At 40.2% G+C, this 17,925-nt stretch overlaps 2 protein-coding genes across 2 annotated transcripts in view; one reads left to right on the top strand and one right to left on the bottom strand.

The window, feature by feature from the left end:
• The window catches only part of GLUD1 (glutamate dehydrogenase 1), a 225,577-nt gene that overhangs the window by 8,854 nt on the left and 198,798 nt on the right, over positions 1–17,925 (bottom strand). The gene's annotated exons all lie outside the window — the stretch shown is intronic.
• Positions 4,129–17,925, top strand: part of LOC129480910 (arf-GAP with GTPase, ANK repeat and PH domain-containing protein 5) — a 273,520-nt gene continuing 259,723 nt past the window's right edge. The window contains exons 1-7 of the mRNA XM_063638115.1: positions 4,129–4,268; positions 5,537–5,616; positions 9,285–9,473; positions 10,354–10,496; positions 11,224–11,345; positions 12,583–13,868; positions 15,707–15,829. The gene's annotated coding sequence lies outside the window, so the exon portion shown is untranslated. The remainder of the gene's footprint in view (positions 4,269–5,536; positions 5,617–9,284; positions 9,474–10,353; positions 10,497–11,223; positions 11,346–12,582; positions 13,869–15,706; positions 15,830–17,925) is intronic.

Below are 17,925 nucleotides of genomic sequence, written 5' to 3'. Positions count from 1 at the left end.
CAATATAAAATGAAAATCTATATAAAATTTTAAGTCAGTGGCAAAAGTATGAAATATTCAATAAACTTGTTGAAGCAATTTGCTATCCATGTAAACAAAATAAAATGCCTTACTTTACACCAAACCCCTAACTCCCAACATATCCCTAACGTTCCAGCTGGCTGAATTAAAAAGTGATCTGTTCTTTATCTGTATTGTTTAAATATTTTTACAGACAGAACTTAGAATTATATTATTTGTATAAGTATCAAGAAAAAGGATGAAAGCAAGGAAGAAAAACGGTCTAGTAAAGGTGATTTAAAGAATTAGTTTTCCCACAGTTTGCTTTCATGAATAATTAACACTTATGAATACAGAAATGCAAACCGAGTGCCAAAGGCTTTTAAACAGTGAGAATTCAAATGCTGGAGCTGAAGGAAATACTGTCTGGGGTCAGGCCTGGCGCCAACTGCCAGGCTCCCCAGCATACGTAACGGTCCTGAAAGCAGAGAGAAGAATACATTCTCCCACCAACACTGCACTTCTAGGTGGGGCTAGGACAAAGAGGGCGGCACGTTCCAGCTGACATCTAGAAATGAGTAACAAAAACAATTGCGTCCCACCCTTAGGCCTTGATTTGAGATTTGTTATCACTTAAAGGAAAATTGCGCACCAGTATAGTTCAAGGGGCTGTGCTTCACAAGACTTTCTCTTGCTGTTAGCACTGAGAATGAGCTACAAATAACATAATGCCCACTGATTTGCACTATTCAATGTAGTGTCTTGCTTAAAAAGAACAAGAGACCAGCTGGGCAGGGTGACTCACGCCTGTAATCCCAGCGCTTTGGGAGGCCGAGGCGGGTGGATCACCTGAGACCAGCCTGGCCAACATGGTGAAACTCCATCTCTACTAAAAATACAAAAAAATTAGCCAGGATAATGGCAGGCGCCTGTATTCCCAGCTACTTGGGAGTCTGAGGCAGGAGAATCTCTTGAACTCGGGAGGCAGAGGTTGTGGTGAGCCGAAATTGCGCCACTGCACTCCAGCTTGGGTGACCGAGTGAGACTCCGTCTCAAAAAAAAAAAAAAAGAGACCACACCCAGAGCTCATTGCCAAATGAGTCTGGTTCTGGCTTTTTGCACCGCACCAAGTAACCCGCGCCAGGCCGCACAGCTGCCCTAGCTTTCCGCGAAGACTCGGGCGAGCTTGGTGTACCGGGCTCGGGAGTCCCACCGCGAGAGTTGAGACAACGGATTCCGAGGGCGGGTGTGGCGCGGAATCGGGAGGGACGCCGACGCGGTGGAACGCACGGCGCACAGACGCCGGCGCCCACTCTGAGCTTTCCCCTGAAAGTTCTCCAGGCGGCGGTCTCTTTTTTCTGCCTTTTTGTTTCCCTCTGGCGAGTCGGCGCCACTGTGAATTTCCGTTTCCGGCGGTGTCCAAGCGGACCTGAGAACTCGCAGTTGTGAGCAGGTTCGGTGGTGCAGCGGGCTGGGGTAGGCGGCGGTGGGGTCCCTGGCTGTGGGGCACTGGGAAGATCGTGAGTCGTGCGAGTGGGAAGGTCCTCCCCCGGTCCTCTGGTTCATCTTTGCTCCCGAGGAGCAGCATATTTCGCATCTGCCTGAGGTGTGCCCGGGGGTCGTTGGGAGAGTGACGGGATGAATCCCTGCAGAGAGCCCGGACGGGGAGGGAAGGTGTCGGGGAGACGTCGTTTCCTGGCGACGTGGTCCCGGCCGGCGACTTAGACCTGAGCCGAATCTGTTGACCTTTAATTCTGCCTTTCCCACCAAGAGCAAAAGGAAGAGAAACATTAGTACAAGTTCGGAACTAAAATATAGTAGAGAAGCAACATAATCTCTGAAATCACACAGCTACTCAGTTTCAAAGCGTTCCTAGTGCCCAGCTCTCCTAACTCCCGGCCGGTGTTCCTTGTCATTATGGTGATATATAAAGACTTTCTGTTTCCGCTCCTGTGTGTGTCTGTGGGAAGCCTCTGACTCACCTCTGTGCTCCGGTAGCACCCTGTGCAGCCTTGCAATGTAGCCCTTATTGCATGGCACGAAAGATACTAGTTTGGATTCTCTGCAAGTGAGATCATAGGTATATCCATTTACTGGCACAGTGGCTAGCACATCATAGACAGACACAAACATTTATTAAACGGAATTAATACAGGACCTTAATTGAATGAAATGGCACCCTGCGCCGCTTTTTTTCAATCAAGCTGTCAGATTTTATGCAGCACGATATCCTAAAAAGACTCACTAATTCAGTGATTACCAGTTTATTGGCACAGATTCCCAGGTACCTCAGAAATCACTGGAAGGCTCTCTGTAAGTCCATGGGGTCTCCAGGCATCATTTAGAACCAGTCGTATCTCACACGTACAGATATTGCTATTTTTCAAATGTATGTAGATGAGTTGTAATTTAGGAGTTTTACAGAGTCAACAGGTACTAAAAGTAATACTGCGATTCTATTGGAAGTTCATAAAAGCGTTTCAAATTTTTTATTACAATTTTTTAGTTTAAGTTAGGAAACCACTTCATTAGTCCCATTGATATCTAGGTCTGAGCTGTCCAGTATGGTAGCCACATGTGACTATTTAGAGTTAGAAGGAAATTAATTAAAAATTCATTTTTTCAGTTCCTCTAAGTACATTTTAAGTGACCACATGTGGCTAAAGGCTAAATGGCCGAAAAGTACAGATATAGAATATTTCCATCCTTGCAGAAGTAGATACTGGTGATGTTGACACTTAAGATGAATAAAAAGTAACTTAACCATAAAATGTACCCTTAGCAGAGGTAACTCATCTAATTTATAGCATAACAGAGAGAAATGAAATTGGGAATGGTTAAGCAGTTTCTACCCTTGTTCAGTGAGCAAATATATCACCATCTCTTCATAAATAAATGAAATTTAATGTTTTTCCCTGGGTATTGCCTGGATTGTAAAATGCTTCTCCCATCTCCTTACCCCAACCTTCTTCCTTGTAGGTTAGAGTTACTCGTTATTGGTAAATAGCCAACTATGGAGACTAAGGACCAGAAGAAACACAGAAAGAAAAACAGTGGACCCAAAGATGAAAAGAAAAAGAGGTGGCATCTGCAGGATCTTCAGCTAGGAGGTGAAGAAGATGCCCGGAAGAGAAATCCCAACGCTTTTGCAATTCAGTCTGCTGTGTGGATGGCTCGATCCTTTCACAGGTATGTTTAGCTACAGTCTGATGCTTCTTCCGTTGATTCTTTTTAAATAGTAGGAGCCTCTCACAGGTGACATTTGGATTCACAAGTCTAGTCCAGCTCCAAAGGACATGGAGATGCATGCTGTGTGGCTTTTACCAAAACGTGAGAAGCTTTACCATAGAATCTGCCTTGCCTCCAGCATCTGCACACTGGTTGGTGTTTCTTGCCCAAGATACAAGAATTTATAGAATTTGTTTATTCCTAAACTTTAAACTGTTTCTATGGTGATAAGTGTGCTTTTTCCCTCTGGATATGTTTTACGAGGTTGTAATATAAAATACAAAAATTACAATATTTAATACTAACATAGCTTTATTTAGTGAGTCCTTATGATATTCTTAGCAGTGTACTTTAAACATTATTCAACTAAATGCTTCCAGCAGCCTTACCAGAGTAGGAATCATTCTTGCCCTCTTTTTATGGACAAGAAAACAGGTCAAGAAAACAGGTTCCCTCCAATCATATAACCAGTAAGTAGGAGGGCCAAATTTAACTCCAGAGCCTCTGCTCTTATCCATTATGATGCACTGCCTCGGTATTTACCTTTTGGTTTTTAAAAAACTATTAAAATCACCCATAAAACAGTCAGATTTAAAGAGTGTTTAATTTTCAACTCTCTATACTATTGAAGTCATCTTGTTACATCTTTATTGAATAGCAGTTATTTGGATGGGGGCCAGAAGTTAATAATTGACAAGTTAATTATATTTATATATTGTCTGTTGTACTCTCTATAAAATATACTAAAGTACTCACATCTGTAAGTATACTAAAAAAGTCTACTTATAAGATTGATACCTTTTACTCTATTTTGAAAGTGTGTTTCCTTTTTTTTTTTTTAATGAATAGAACTCAGGATTTGAAGACCAAAAAAGCATCATATTCCCGTGGTTGATCGAACTCCACTAGAGCCCCCACCAATAGTGGTAGTGGTGACGGGGCCTCCAAAGTTGGAAAGAGCACTTTGATATAATGCCTCATTCGGAACTTCACCTGGCAGAAGTTGACCGAGATCAGAGGCCCTGTGACAATCGTGTCAGGTAGGAGATGCCGCTGCAGACACAGAGTTGGCGTGGCTGTTGTCATCTGAGGGACATGTGTATGTTTGTTGTTTTCTCGAGTGGAACATGTTAAATATTGTCATATCATGTTACTTCTGTTATACTTTCACTAAGTTAGCTTTAATTTCAGAAAAGGGTAAGTTCCCAGAGATGAGGATGTGATACATATCTTATCCTGAGTGCTCTATGGCTTTGCCAAGCATGTTCCTTGGAAGGGCCTAGCAGGCCTGGTCACTGTGAACACATCATTTAACAGACAGCACGTACCTCCTATGTGCCAGGTGCACGTGCTTGCCCTTATGAAGCCACATGCTGGTGGAGGTGCGCGTTTTCTCTTTTTCCTAGGAGAATTTGTCTACTTTGGGAGATGGTGACCTTTCCAAGTTTGAGGGAAGATGAAACAAAGTTCCAGTGGTAGAATGGCAATGTATACTCTGAAATCTCTTGCTATTGCAATAATATAGTTGGATTGAGGTTTTTCTTTATATTTGGAGCATCCATATTTTCTTTTCCTTTTGTTGAGACAGAGTCTTACTCTGTGGCACAGGCTGGAATGCAGGGGTGTGATTACTGCTCACTGCAGCCTCAACCTCTCAGGCTCAAGCAATCCTCCTACCTTAGCCTCCTGAGTAATGTATGCCACCATGCCTGGCTAATTTTTCTCTTTTTCTTTCTTTCTTTTTTGGTTTTGTAGAGATGGGATTTCCCCATGTGGCCCAGGCTGGTCTCAAAACTCCTGAGCTCAAGGGATCCACCTAACGGCCTCCCAAGGTGCTGGGACTACAGGTGTGAGCCACTGTGCCCAGCCCATATTTTCTTGACCGTTTTCTTACTACCTTAATTTAGACATAATTATCGTTATGAATATTCTGTTGCATTATGTTTGAGGATGTTTTTAGCGATAGTGGGAACATGGGAAGTTTTGATAGAGGCAAAGACATTGGCCTGCAGCTGAACAGCAGGATCATGGTTATCATGGAGCCTGTGCAGTCAGAATTTTCCCTGTTTGAGCACTTGTATTCATCTGGGTAGACTTTTGATATTATTTAAATTTAGAACACAGCAAGAAAAACAGGATGGAACTTATTTTATTTTACCAGTTTTTGCCTATAAAAATGAACTTCTGGTACACTCCGTAAATGTATATGGTGTTTTACTGGATGCAATTAAAAAATGAAAATTAGAGTTGATGGTTAGAGTTTTTTCAGGGTCTTTTTAAAGTAAAATTTTCATCTATTCACTTATAGGTAAAAAGCGCAGACTCACCATTATTGAATGTGGATGTGACGTTAACATGATGATTGATCTGGCTAAAGTAGCAGATCTGGTAAGTCAGCAGGGGCAGCCTGGGCTGCTGGTGGAGACTTACAGCATTGTGATAGGTTATTTACCCCGTGATGAAGGGAAGAGAGTTTTATGATTATTAAAGAAATCATGGTCTTCATCAGAGATACAGTAGATGTGACTGAATTGATGATGATAATAATAATAGTAATAAATGTTGTTATATTAATAATACAAATGGAATGTGCACAATGAAATGTATTCCAAAATCTAAAAGCAAATCACAGGATGGAGAAAACCTTTAATGAACACAGCTAATAAGAGCTCATTAACATGCATACATATATACGTACAAATATTTCATAGTAAGTACCATTTCTTCTTGGACCCTTCCTGGCACTGTGCTAACTGCTTTCTGCAAATTTAGCTTACATAAGCCCTTGATACACCCTTGAGGTGAGTAGGTATTATCTGTAGTTTACATAAGATGAAATAGAGCCCCCCAGCAGTTAAGTAACTTGTGTGAAGATGGGACCCTTGTTCCTGATGGTCCTAGAACCTTCATCCTTAATGATAATGCTAAAGTAAGTACATGAATTGCCTGAAGAAGTGGTCAGAATTTATCAATAGAAAATGTAGCAGTACTCAGTGTATGGAAAATGTACACACTCTTGCATTTATGGAAATGATAACGTTCACTATTTCTGATATTCTATTAACTATCTTTTAAATTAGCAAAAACAAAATACAAAAAAAAAAAAAAAAAAAAAGCCAGACACAGTGGCTCATGCCTGTAATCTCAACACTTTGGGAGACTGAAGTGGGTGGATCACCTGGGGTCGGGAGTTCGAGACCAGCCTGACCAACATGCAGAAACCCATCTCTACTAAAAATACAAAATTAGCCAGGTGAGGTGGTACATCCCTATAATCCTAGTTACTTAGGAGGCTGAGGCAGGAGAATCACTTCAACCTGGTAGGCAGAGGTTGTGGTGAGCCAAGATTGTGCCATTGCACTCCATCCTGGGCAACAAGAGCGAAATTCCATCTCAAAAAAAAAAGAAAAAATTAGCAAAAAAATAAGCCGTATTGATTAGGAAGTGTGGGGTGACAGATAACTTGGTTTTTTCATTTTTACTTAGTTTTTTCTAGAGCTACAGATTTTATAGTTTGGCCCAGGAAGACTCCTAAAATATGAAAGAAAAAGTAATACAGATTTTAAAGTTGTGCCATTGTAATGTCAGAAAACTAAATAACATTCAAATTTTGATCATGTAATGCTACTATTAGTAAAAATAAGTATAATCAATATAAAGTTGTGTAAAGATTACTGAATCTTTTATACTTAAAATAATTCAAATAGTTCATAGAAGTCATTTGTTTCTCTTTTATTTGAAATGTAGCAAGTTTCTAATTTTAAAGACATACATATTAAGAGATGCTTTTACATTTTATTTTTAGTTATTATGGATACATAATAGTTGTACATATTTATGGGGTGCATGTAGTATTTTGATAGAAGCATACAATGTGTAATGATCAAATCAGGATAATTCAGATATCTGTCACTTCAAACATTTATATTTTATTTGTGTTAGGAACATTTTAATTTCATTCTTTTGGTTATTCTGAATTATATAATAAATTATAGTTACCCTATTGTGCTATTGGACACTAGAATTTATTCTATCTAACTGTATTTTTGTACCTGTTAACCTTTCCCTCTTTGTCCCTCCCTCCCTGCTCCCCTTCCCAGCCTCTTAACCATCATTGAGAGATGCCTGTGTAAATCTTTTTAAGAGTTTCAAAAATAGCACATTTGGTAAAGCACTCTAAGTGTAATGCAGGGTACACACAAGGCACATTTTCTCTTTCCTTGCTGTAACCGCTGGTCTCTCAGGTCTCTGCAGAGCAGTATCCTTCCAGATACATATAAACACACATGCCACCCTTTAAAAACACAAACGGTAGCTTATTTTATACACTGTTCTAGGCTTTGCTTTTTTCATGTAATATATCTTGGAGGTGTATAATCAGTACTGTAGCCCTGCCTTCTTCTTGTTAATATAATATTCCATTCTGTAGATGCACCATAATTTATTTAGCCTAGCTTATGTTGATTGCTCTGTTCTGGGTTGTCAAAGCCTCCTGAGTACGGCAGAGGCACACACAATATGTGGATTTGGGTGTGTACATGCGTGTGTGGATTAGGGGAGTAACACTGGCTTAGATGACAAAGATTGGCAGCTGAGGGACTGTTTGCTCCCTGTTTTTCCTGACCCTACAACCAGCTGCTTGCCCCTTGGCACTCTGTGGCATCAGATGTGGTGTGAGGATATTCCACCTGTTCTTTGAGCTGGTCCAGTGTTGCTGGAAAGCTCTGCTTGCTGCCTTGGTCTGCAGTGGCAGCTGTGCTTTCCTACAAGCCCACCTTCATATATTCTGTGGTTTTGGGTTTTGAATGTTTCCTGGTTTAATCAAAGATGGGCATTTCTGTTTCCATTTTTTGTTAGTTTTAGTTATCCATGGAAAGATAAAAACAGAACTATCTTTAATATTGAAACTACAAGTTTCCAGGAATCAGTTCTGAAATTATTTTGCATCTTTGAAGTGTCTTAAATTTTAAAAATTGATCTTGGCCAGGTGCGGTGGCTCACGCCTCTAATCCCAGCACTTTCGGAGGCTGAGGCGGGCGGATCACAGGAGATCGAGACCATCCTGGTGAACACTGTGAAACCCCGTCTCTACTAAAAACATAGAAGAAAACTAGCCGGGCGTGGTGGTGGGCGCCAGTAGTCCCAGCTACTCAGGAGGCTGAGGCAGAAGAATGGCATGAATCCGGGGGGCAGAGCTTGCACTGAGCCGAGATTGTGCCACTGTACTCCAGCCTGGGCAACAGAGCGAGACTCCGTCTCAAAAAAAAAAAAAAAATTGGTCTTATCTGCTTATGTTTTCTTATAGACTACCATTCATCATAATCTTACTGTTTTTTTTTTTTTACTTAATTCTAAACTGGTAGCTATTTAAAAAAATTTCTGAGCAATTGAGTTATACAAATTTACATACAAGATAGAGGTTTCCATTGCGTATTTCCCAGCAAAAAAACAGATTTTTTTTTTTTCTGTGAGGAGATTGAAAAAAGAGGTTGGTTTTCTGTAACTATTTAATATATTTCATTGATTATCACTTTGTTCCCATTCTTTGGACGTCAGAGACCTGTTATTTGGCTTAAAAATACGTTACAGAAAACTTCATTTCTTTAAATAAAGATTTCTTAGGTAAGGGCCAGGTTAGACCCAGTCTTTTCTGAGTTACTTCTCATGCATTAGAATTCTTAAAATGGAAGTTTATATCCTAGTGGGCATTGTCTTATGGTTGCCTTTTAGAGCAAGTCAGACAGTGGTGGTTTCTCTGTCTGGGTGATGCCTGTGTAGTCATTTGATTTAGTCTGCAGTGGTACTTTTCTGTCGAGGGCCAGGTGAATATTTTTGGCTTTGTGGATCATATCTTCTGCAGCTACTTAGCTCTGCAGTTGTAGTGAACAGGCAGCCATAGACGATACGTAAATGAATTAATGTGGTTATGTTCCAATAAAACTTTAGTCACAAACACAGGTGATGGGCTGGATTTGGCCTGTGGGCCAGTTGCCAACCCCTAGTGTAGGTGGTCTGTTTTGGTAGTTTCTTTGAGAAATAATGTGTTCTGCTTGTAGGTACTGATGCTTATAGATGTCAGCTTTGGGTTCGAAATGGAAACGTTTGAGTTTCTAAACATCTGTGAAGTACATGGCTTTCCTAAAATTATGGGAGTTCTCACCCACCTCGACTCCTTCAAGCATAATAAGCAACTGAAGAAGACAAAGAAGCGATTAAAACACAGGTTCTGCACAGAAGTTTACCAGGTAGGAAGAGAAATAATTGTTAGAAACTAACAGTATAATCCTTTTAAAGTAGACTGAAGAGGCTGGGCACAGTGGCTCATGCCTGTGATCCCAGCACTTTGGGAGGCAGAGTCAGGTGGATCGCTTGAGGCCAGGAGTTTCGCGCTCAGGGCAATATGGCCAAACACTGTCTCTACTAAAAAGGCAAAAATTAGTTGGGTGTGGTGGTGTGCACCTGTAATCCCAGCTACTAGGGAGGCTGAGACGTGAGAATTGCTCAAAGCTGGGAGGCAGAGGGTGGAGTGAGCTGAGAGTGCACCACTGTACTCCAGCCTGGGTGACAGAGTGAGACAGTCTCAAACAAACAAAAAGACTGAAGAGATGTTACTAAACGTCTCTCTAGGAATTGCCTCCTGAATTCCCTTTGTATATGTGTTCCCAGTCTCTGGAAGGTTTCCCTCAAGAGAGTGGTTATTCTGGGCCTCTTGGTGTATCTCATTTCTCTCCATACCTGCTGCACCAGGCAATGTCTGGGTGTTTTGGGGTCAGGACTTAATAGAGTATATCAGAAGTTTCTCCCAGGTACAGGACCAGGCACTGCCCCTTCCTTTCCATACTGCTCTGGTCCATTGGCCACAGAACCGTTTCTGTGCTGATATGTCTCACTTCCTTCTCCTCGCCATACTTAGACGGATGCCCTGGCTCGGCTGCAGAGCAGTCTGCCTCTGTGGGGTTCTAATAAGTCCTGAAGGAATCCAGCAAGGCTCTGGAAGCCTCAGGACAGTGGCTTTGCTGGAAGTCTCCCTTCTTAGGATTGCTTCTTGTTGAGAACTTTTATTTTGTTGCAGTATTGACGAGAATTTAATTGAAATTTAATTTTTAATATTCCTTTAATGTTTAGGTTGCGAAGCTGTTCTACCTTTCTGGAATGGTGCATGGAGAATATCAAAACCAAGAAATCCACAATCTGGGCCATTTTATTACAGTTATGAAGTTTAGGCCTCTCACATGGCAAACTTCTCACCCTTATATCCTGGCAGACAGGTAAAAAGTGATTGTAAACTTTTTCTTCCTGGGCCATATATTTCAAAGCTAAAAAGGCTAGAAAAAGAACACTGATAGGATTTATTTTGTGCCTGTTTGAATAGTGCAGGTAGAAGTGTAGTTGATGGAAAATGTCTACTTCTATCATTGCTCAAAGATGCTGTGCCTTTGGGAGTAAATAAATTATGAGATGTTTAGGAAAATGGGAGGACTTGGAAGCATTTAAGGCTACAGGATGTGGCCCCATCCTACGTTCAGCCTCAGTTTTCAGTGATGCTGCCTTCGTGCTCGGGTGCTTGAGTCCTTCGTGTGTGCCTTGAGTTTCTTTCCTTTGAGTTCTTCTTTGTCCTGTGGTTTTCTCAGCCTGGAATACCCTTTTTCCACCTGGCAGAATGCAAGCCACAGTACAAATCCCAGAGCACAGGCTCTCCCTCTTCCAGAAAGGGATTTTCTGAATATGTTCTTCACTCATCCCTGACCCCAGGTGGACGTCATCTCCCTGTCTGGTGTCTTACGGAATGAATGTCACTTTCAGCCTAGAGACACAGTTGTGTGCCTGCCCCTTTTCCTCTGCTGGATGGTGAATGGTGCTTCCTTATTTCTGCATTTTCTAGTTTCTAAATGATGTGCTTAGTGGACAAGAGTGTGATGAGTCATTGACACATGAAAGGAGGTATAGGAACTTTTGGCATTCATTTCTGCTGTATGATTGAGTTTATTTTTCTAGGATGGAAGATTTGACAAACCCGGAGGATATCTGAACACGCATCAAATGTGACCGGCAGGTGTCACTTTATGGTTATTTAAGAGGAGCGCACTTGAAAAATAAAAGCCAAATTCACATGCCAGGTATTCTCTTGTTTTAGAACGTACTAGAATTACACATAGGATTCTTGGGATGGCTTCATTTCTCAGGAAAACTGAAAAATGACCAAACAAGGGAAGATGGCCTTGCTGGAGGTTTTAAAAGTAAGCCAGCTATGTGTAGGCCTGCAAAGGTGTTACCGAATCCCTCTTCTCTGACCTCTTGTCTTGTAGCTAGAGGGCCACTGTTCCAGTGTGGCACAATGCCCTTCTTTAGGGTCATGGGTTAAGCCCTTGGACTGTGGATCGTTTTTAACCCCCCAGTCAACAGTAGATAGTTACTGACTTCTTGTCAGTTGAAGCTGGCTTTTTGGGTCCTGTCTTCCAGGGGTAGAAGATTTTGCCATGAGTGACGTCAGTTTCCTCCCAGACCCTTGAGTTCTTCCCGAACAACAAAAGAAGTGCTGTTTAAATAAGGAGCAGCTGGTTTATGTGCCTCTTTCTGGAGTTGGGGGTGTGCTGTATGACAAAGACGCTGTCTATGTTGACCTTGGTGGCAGCCACGGTTTTCAGGCATCAGTGAGGCAGGAGTCAATGCCCTGAACTCTCATTATTCTTTTAGAATCTATTTTTTAATCCAAAAAAGTAATGTAGTCAGCTTTTATATATTGAAGATTTTTCTCTTGTACTTATAATAAAGGCCCAAATGCATATTGTCAATATGTAGAATAAAAAGAATACCTTTTTTTCATTGTACCAAGCAGAAGAGTCCTGTCCTCCATGCCTCCTTGATTCGTGGCCCCAGCATGGGCACTGCTGCCAGTGTGGCACCTGCACGGCTTATTTCTGTTTCTACAAAATCAGTGTGCTTTCCAGCGCTCGTTTGTCTTTTTCTTTTTCTCATTCACAGTGGTCTCCTCATTATTTTAAAGTGGATTTCCAATATTTATTTCTTAGTTCTGTAGTTGAATTTTATTGGGTTAAAAGCAGGGTTATTTAAAAATGTTAGAAAAGCTAGCATTGTTGTAGCACTGGAACTGAGGTTTTTCTAGCTAGGTGTTTAGGTTATCAGGTTATATACTCACTGAGCTTTGGAAAAGTTTAATGAAGATGGGGATCCATTTCAAGCTTTGTTGTAAGGATTTTCTTCTCTGGTTTCTGTGGCATTAAGAAAGGTTCTCAGGAAATGTGTCTAAGATAATTTTGAGAAACTGAGTGAAACCAGTGTCTCTCCAGGATCTTTGTGCTTTCCTCACGTGCCCTTTCTTGGTGGCCTTGACAGGACGAGGTGGGGCCCAGCCATGAGCTGGTCTAGAGTCTCATCTCCACCTACTCCACCATTGATGCCAAGATGGCTTCAAGTCGAGTGATGCTGTTTTCCGATTCCAAACCACTTGGGTCAGAGGCTGTAGATAATCAAGGATAAGTCTGCTTTTTTTCTATTTTTAATAAAAAGATATATTACAGAAGATCATATCACCCGTAATTCTGCCATCATAACACATTTTGGTGGGATTCATTCTGTGTTGTTTTGTTTTTCTTTGTGTGTGCATGTGTCTCTGAGGGCTCTTCACTTACCTGACATTACGAGGGAGTCTTATCTTAAAAAAAAATACAGGATGCATTTTTCAACAGACCTCAAATATTCCTCAAATACCACGCCATCTTCCATAGGTTGCTTTTTTGGTTTTTAAGAGACCTGATGCCACTTGACTTTCTTTTGGTGGCCAAAACACTAGAGCAGAGTCAGGGAGTTTGTGGCTGTCCAGAAGCCACATGCCTTGTCTCTGAAAGTTTTATTTAGATTATGTTGTATTATCTCCCATGGGTAGGTTTCCACTGATGTGTGGCTTAAGTGAATTATTTTTCAGCCTGGGTTGGGAATTTGTATACCTTTATGCTTAGTGGATGTTTGCAAAACATTGATTTTGTTGTATTGATTTATGACTCCCAGTAAAATTTATCTGAATATTTTGAGATAACGTAGTATGTAATTTGTTACAATGTGCATAGACTGCCTACCACAGTGCCTGACATAATGAGTGTTATTAGCTATTTTCATTTTTGCGTATCCTTCTAGTCATCCTTGTCTACAAGAATACTCTCTTCTAATATAGTTACAGGTAAAATACATAATTTTATTTCTATATTCTGAGCATTTTTTTCTATACAGTCTTTATGTAGTCATGATTTTGTTGTTACCAATTTTTTTTGTTATTGTGGTTTCTTTGTTTTTGTTTTTGTTTTGAGATAAGGTCTCACTTTGTCTCCCAGGCTGGGGTGCAGTGGCGTGATCTTGGCTCACTGCAGCCTTGAACTCCCAGGCTCAAGTGATCCTCCCACTTCAGCCCCACAAATAGCTAGGACTACAGGAGTGCACCACCACTCCCAGATATTTTTTTTTTGTTTTGTTCTAGGGATGAGTTCTCACTATGTTGCCTAGGCTGGTCTTGAACTCCTGGGCTCAAGCAATCCTCTCGACTTGCCCTCCCAAAATCCTGGGATTACATATGTGAGCCACTATGCCTGGCCTGTCATTCCTGTATTCTAACTTATCCATCTCTTATGGTATGATTTTTAGTTTTTTCTAATTTATGTTTTGATACTTTTATCTATTGTGCTACGTTAAAAAGCTTCATATAGTTTTCTTTCATCCAGTGATTTTAGCCCCCTGATGATCTTCTCTATCAGTTATGGCACTGGTGACTTAAAATGGATGTTATTCCTCTGTCATTCCTTCTACGTTTGTTACCTGGCATTTTTAACAAAGAGCTTTCTCTTCTCCCCTTTATTTTGGTATCACTGCTGACTAATGCACTTGCATTTTATTCCATGGGTTATTTTCCATCACTGTCATTGTTCTTTCTGATGCCTATGCTGTCCCAGATTCGGCTGCGGGAGCCTTCAGCCTGTCTCCTGTGCCCTTTCAACTGTCTCTGTTAGTCTTTGAGCATTTCTTACTTTCTGACAGAACAAGAGGATCCAGGCTCATTTTGTCCTCTTCCTGCCTTGGGCCTGGACTCAGCCATTTCTCTTAAGGATCATGTGTTTTTAGCTTAGAAATTAATCAGTTTTCCAGAAGATCTACAAAACACTAACTTCCCTTTTCAGCAATTTTTTTCTAAAATTCGATTTTTTTTTAACGGTTATTCCTTTATTCTCTCTGTAAGTTCTTTTGAAGTGTGGTGTTAGGGAACCATGCCTGAGTTTGCTTGTTAACTCTTCCAGTGTTTATCAGATAATTTTTTCCCTACACTACGTCATCTTAAACATCTTAAGCAATTCATTGACATTTTCTGTTTCTTTGTATTTTCATTGACTATATTGCCACTTCTAGATTAGCTGATTAATGTACAAATTGAATTATTTTGCATTTCCTTGGTAATATAGGCTGTTGATGCCAAAGGAGGAAAAACAAATGGACTTGAAAACTGGTCGAATGCGTCGGAAAGCCATTTTTGGAGATGATTCTGTGCGAATGTCTTCTCTCCTTTCTTGATCTCTTAATTTTTTTTTCTTACCCAAATTTATACCGATTGATTTTGTCTTTCTAGAAGATCCAAGATCTTTGGTTTAGAGCTATATTCTCTTAATGTTAACTGGTATTAGAATACTCTTTTCTGTATTTTATTTCAATACATTTAAAAATAGAAATGATTGTATTTTCTTTTAACTTGTGAAATAGAGCATGGCATACAAATGTTGTATTCTCAGTATTTCAAAAAATTTCCTTCTTAGTGTACAAGTTGTATTCAGCATATAAAGTCCATCCAGCTTTGTTGTAGTTACAGTGTGATTATTACATGTTGATAAGGTGTGAATTGGAGATGGGATCCAAAAGTACTGTACTTACTGTAATTTTTAAGCTAATTGTAGGTTTGGTGGTGAATATTTTACTACTGCAAAATGAAAACAGCATTTCATCAGAAGTCGTTTTATGGTCTTTCAGGCATTTTATTTTATATCTTTGGTGCTTTTTGCCTATGAAGTATCTCTTTTGTGTGTTTGTGTGTATGTGTATTGATCTGCTGTAAGTTTCACAGCGCTCATTGTCAGGGATCATCAGAATCAGGCCTAGACAGAGAGCTGAGCGGTACTCTCAGTACGTCTCTGTGTCCTGGTTGCCACATTATCTCTGTTGTTTATTTATAAATTGGAGAACTCTCTGACCTGTAACAAAGGTTGGATAGATCACAGACAATTGGAAGAGGAATCCTTTACTCTATTGTCACCTCTTCTTTTTCTATTCACACATGTCACATAGAGACATGCGTGTTGTAAATTATTTTGTCAGAATGAAAGCCTGGCAGATTAAATGCTTTCTTCTCTTCTTACTGTATTTGATATCGATCTCTTATTCATTTCTTGATAATATGTTTGGTTATTTTTGTTTTCATTGCTTTTAGTGTCAGAGATGGCTTTGGATTCCCCATTCTGTGTGCTCCTGTCTGGCTCCTGAACCCAGCTGGAGATGTGTGTCAATCCCAACTGGTGAAGTACTGAAAGGAAGCTACACAAAAGGCAGCAAGGTATTAGTAAGTGTACCTCTGACATTTTAACCATCTCTGACTTTTCCATGGAATGGACAAGTAGTAGTCTCTGTCAGAGCTACATTTTAAAGGAAAAAAAGAAACTTGAAGTCGTAAGCTGTTTATTAATTTATGCTGTTACTTTGTGTTTACTCAACTCATTTATATTGACTTGTAAATTAGTAATTTATGAACTACTATTCATCAATTCATTGCCTACATGTCAGCAAACAAGTTTTCTTCTTAATAAAGAATCCAGTGGCTGGGCACAATGGTTCACACCTGTAATCTCAGCATGTTGGGAGGGCAAGGCAGGAGACCAGCCTGGGCAACGTAGCAAGATTTCATCTCTACAAAAAAAATGAAAACATTGGCTGGGCATGGTGGCTCATTCCTGTAGTTCAGGCTACTCAGGAGCCTGATGTAGGAGGATCACTTGAACCCAGGAGTTTGAGACTGCAGTGAGCTATGATCCTAACACTGCTCTCCAGCCTGGGTGACACACCAAGACACCATGTCTTCAAAAAAGGAATCTAGGGGCATCAGTGTGTGCACACAGCATGACTTGTGAATGCGGAAGTGCCTGTGTGCATAGTTGTGCTCAAGAATGTGCTGATGATTATACCTAATTAGAATAAATTTTTTTTTTTTTTTTTTTTTGAGATGGGGTCTTGCTCTGTCACCAGACTGGAGTGCAGTGGTGCTATCTCAGCTCACTGCAACCTCTGCCTCCCGGGTTCAAGTGATTCTCCTGCCTCAGCCTCCCGAGTAGCTGGGACTACAGGCAGACACCACCACTCCTGGCTAATTTTTTGTATTTTGGTAGAGACGCGGTTTCACCATGTGGGCCAGGATAGTCTTGATCCCCTGACCTCGTGATCTGCCCACCTGGGCCTCCCAAAATGCTGGGATTACAGGTGTGAGCCACTGTGCCTGGCCTGAAGGTCACTTTTATAAAGATCTCTCTACGTCTTAGATTTGATTCTTCCTTTAAATATTTTTCTCATTGACATTTGAAAGCACCTGACCATATATCAAATGAAGAATTTTCATAACTCCATAAAAGGAGAATTATGACATCATCTACTATTTCTTTCTCGTCTCTAAATCTAAACCATCAACCTCCTTATTTTTGTATACTGTCACATTGTGTATTCCCTGCATTGAATGCCTTTCTATTGCCATTGTCTATAAAAATTGTGGGAAGTTTTCTGCACCCTAAATTTTCTGTTATGGGGATTAAATATCCATTATCGAATTTTTTTCCAAGTCTTAGAGCAGAAAGGGTAAATACAGCCCTCACAGCAGCCTGTTGTTTGTCCTGCAATTGTGTTTCCATCACATTACACAAAGCCTGTTTGTCTTCGTGGTGGTACCCTACTAATAAGTTTTTTTTAATTATGTAATGTGTGTATATACAAATACCTATATGTATGTGTGTACACATACAGCTGATATCTACTGAGATTATGTATGCATGAACTATAGAATTAGCTTTTAATTTTAAGAAAATAAATTATTTTGTAAAGATAAATCTCATGTTTAAGAAGGGGAATTACGATTGAATCATTTAGGGATGCCTCAGCCTAAACATAATATGGAAAAAGCCATAACCAAAAGTCATTTTAGAGTACTGCTAGGTTACTCAACCTATCATCACATTTAATTAAAATGTCAGTTTGAACCATGGCCAGTCTATTTTCGTTAATATGTTATTTAAATCAACTTGTGAAGTCTTCATTTTAAATATAGAATTTGTGTTAATGAACTGGAAAATAACATTCTGTTGCTTGGAAGATGTGTTAAAGCCTAAAGATTTATGACTTTGTAAAAGAAGAAAACCAGCTGGTGATCAGTTGGCATTAGTACATGAGGATGTACTCATATTTGGTAATAGTCATTTTTTTCTAACTAGAGTAAGGGAGTTGGGAATGGGAGGCAGAAACAAGGACACAGATATATAAAAAATCATAGAACAAAACTGTATTGAGTTCTGAGTATGGGTCTGTGATCCATGGTTCAGTTTGAGAGGTTCCTGTGTCCCTTATGAGAAGGGACAGGAAAGCCAGGAGGACAGGAGTATGTTTGGGCCTGTG

This window comes from Symphalangus syndactylus, chromosome 4, assembly GCF_028878055.3.
Source record: "Symphalangus syndactylus isolate Jambi chromosome 4, NHGRI_mSymSyn1-v2.1_pri, whole genome shotgun sequence".
NCBI classification, from domain to species: domain Eukaryota; kingdom Metazoa; phylum Chordata; class Mammalia; order Primates; family Hylobatidae; genus Symphalangus; species Symphalangus syndactylus.
The sequence above is the reverse complement of the archived record's forward strand: the minus strand, read 5'-3'. Positions and strand labels throughout refer to the sequence as shown.